Raw genomic sequence first — 3,102 nt, forward strand, 5'->3', positions numbered from 1 at the left:
CCACTTCTTAATATAATTGCATGAGCGTGGCTTCTCGGATTAGGTTGGGGCTGTCCAGGGAATGTACCAGTTGGGGCAGCAGTAGGTGCTTGTTGTTGAGCTACTTGTGATATTTGTGTTTCCAGCATTTTGTTATGGGTAGCCAGGGCATCTACTTTGCTTGCTAGTTGTTTAAGTTGTTCGCCAGTGTGTACATTCTGGTTTAAGAAATCTTTATTGGTTTGTTGTTGGGAAGCTATAAAGTTTTCCATCATGATTTCCAAGTTGGATTTCCTAGGGGCGTTATTGTTAGGCATGGATGGGTTCGGTTTCTGATATCCCGGAGGTATAGCTGGGGCTTGATTTGGAGACTGTCCAGGTGCGTACAAAGCATTATTACTCTTATATGAAAAGTTTGGATGGTTCTTCCAATTTGAGTTATAGGTATTCGAGTAGGGGCTTCCTTGAGCATAGTTTACTTGCTCTGCTTGGATTCCTGTCAAGAGTTGACAATCCGTAGGAGTGTGACCTTGGATTCCACAGACCTCGCAATTCTGAGTTATAGCAACCACGGAGGTAGGAGGTGATACATTTAAACTTTCAATTTTCTGGACCAAAGCATCCACTTTTGCATTAACGTGATCAAGGTTACTTATCTCGTACATGCCAGTTTTCGTTTGAGGTTTTTCCACCATTGTTCGTTCGGTTCCCCACTGATAGTGGTTTTGGGCCATGCTTTCGATAAGCTGGTAAGCATCAGCATAAGGTTTGTTCATTAGTGCACCACCTGCAGCGGCGTCTATTGTTAACCTTGTGTTGTACAAGAGACCATTATAAAATGTGTGAATTACTAACCAGTCTTCCAAACCATGGTGTGGGCAAAGTCTCATCATGTCTTTGTATCTTTCCCATGCTTCGAAAAGAGACTCGTTGTCTTTCTGTTTAAATCCGTTTATCTGGGCTCTTAACATAGCTGTTTTGCTTGGCGGAAAGTATCGGGCAAGAAAAACTTTCTTCAACTCGTTCCATGTGGTGACAAAGTTTGAAGGGAGAGACTGAAGCCATCTTCTAGCGCTATCTCTTAATGAGAAAGGAAAAAGACGAAGTCGAATTGCCTCCGAAGTGACACCATTAGCTTTAACAGTATCAGCGTATTGGACAAATACGGATAAATGAAGGTTTGGATCCTCGGTAGGATTTCCAGAGAATTGGTTCTGTTGCACAGCTTGCAACAGCGAAGGTTTAAGTTCGAAGTTGTTTGCTTCGATTGCGGGCGGAGCAATACTTGAATGCGGCTCATCTTGCGATGGAGCGGCGTAATCTCTAAGAGCACGAGCTGGTTCTGCCATCTCGGTTATCGAAGGAAAAAGGTTTTTGAAATCAGGAAGTTCTACAGGGGGGAGATTGTTTGCAGCACGATATTCCCGAATTCGTCGTAGGACTCGGAGAATAGTTCGATATCGTTGATTCGTAAATAGAGCGGTTCGCCTTGTGAGCGAGTGCGTGGCATACAAATCAACGAAAGAAAGAATAGAAGAAAAAGAAACCTTAGTCTCTACAGCGTAACGGAAGAGTTACGATATCGATTAAATAAAAGTCCCCGGCAACGGCGCCAAAAACTTGATCGCGACTTTATGAGTCGAATTTAGGGTACAAATTGCAAGTGCACAGTTCTATCGCGTAGTTTTAAAAGATATCGATCCCACAGGGACTTATGAATTGATATACCGTTATCTAAGGTTACTTCGTAAAGCTAAGGTGAATAATGTTTGATTGTTTGGGGGAAAGCTAAAAACTAAACTAAGATCTAGATTAAATATTAATAAAGCGGATATCGGTATGTAGTTCGTCGTAATTAGGGAATCAATCCTTTGTCGGTCTCTTGGTTTTAAAATAAATCTTTTCAGTTGACTTTATTGATTAAAAGTTTTATCTCAAACTCTCGCTCTGTTGAATAAACCATGATTTTATGTTAATGTAGCTGTCACTTATAATTAAGTCAAAAACCATTTTTTTGAAAGCAATACAGTCCATAGAAACTCTTTTCAAGAAAACACTGACCGTTTAAACACCCTTATCTCAAACTCTCGCTCTGTTGACTTAGGTTATATAATTAAATTCGAATGCTTAACTCTCGTCCTCACATTCAATCTTTAAAAATACTTTTTGGAAAAGATCGGAATTTAATTAACTCTAAAACTTGCTCTCGCCCTGATCTAGAATTAATGTCTAATTTACACTGTCCAGTTAAAACCTCAAACTCTCGCTCTATTGATTTTAACTTCTTTATGTCTTTTACTTTCGTAAAAACCTTTGTTATTAAACCTGTAAATTGAGACCGTAAAAAGAGTGATTTTAATTTTAAACTTAATTTAACCGACTTAGTCTTGATTCCTTATTCCGCTTACTTTACATACCGATATCTAAGCGAATTAGCCAGACATGCTAAACAAACTAAAATACTTATCATGCATAAACAGACTCATCCCAGGCAGATAATATAAATAAATAATAAAACAAAGCATTAAATAATAATTAAAGAACCTGAATGAGTTAAACAATAGTCTTGAACACTCCACCACAAGCCGGTAGGATTTGTTCTTGGATTCTTCAATTAAACAACAAATTAAAACGAAGGAAATAAAGCTAGATTCTAACGTAAGGTTAGATCCGGTAAAAAGGTGCACAATAGTTTCCGGTGTAGAAACTATTGTGCGAAAAGAATTAACTAAATGCTAAAAAGGAAAAAGGAAAATAGAAATTGCAAGGGAGATAGTGTAGAACTCGTAAAAATAATAAAGAAACAATACTACTTAAGTTGCTGGAAAAGAAAATGTGCAAAAACGAAAACGGCAAAGGAAAAAATGTGGAAAAGCTTCGGAACCCTTTTTGGTTTTGCAAGTGGCTATTTATATATGCTTGAGTAACCGCTTCCGCTGCCAAAAAGGTCTTCAACGTGCATAAAAGCATGGCGTGGATATAGGGCTCAACACTCCCTCAACGCTCAACGTCTCTGAGGCGTTCCTTGCGCCAAAAATGTAGGGGAATGGTGTGACGTTCGTCACACCATGTGTGACGTCCGTCACAGGAGGGTGCAAGGCGTGACGCTCGTCACGCCCTCTG

The 3,102-nt window shown here is 39.4% G+C and overlaps 1 pseudogene; it reads left to right on the plus strand.

Annotated features, from left to right (window-relative positions):
* The first annotated feature begins 843 nt into the window (after positions 1 to 843).
* On the plus strand, positions 844 to 943 carry LOC127098994 (uncharacterized; annotated as a pseudogene).
* Positions 944 to 3,102: the final 2,159 nt, after the last annotated feature.

This window comes from Lathyrus oleraceus, chromosome 6 (genome assembly GCF_024323335.1).
Source record: "Lathyrus oleraceus cultivar Zhongwan6 chromosome 6, CAAS_Psat_ZW6_1.0, whole genome shotgun sequence".
NCBI lineage: Eukaryota > Viridiplantae > Streptophyta > Magnoliopsida > Fabales > Fabaceae > Lathyrus > Lathyrus oleraceus.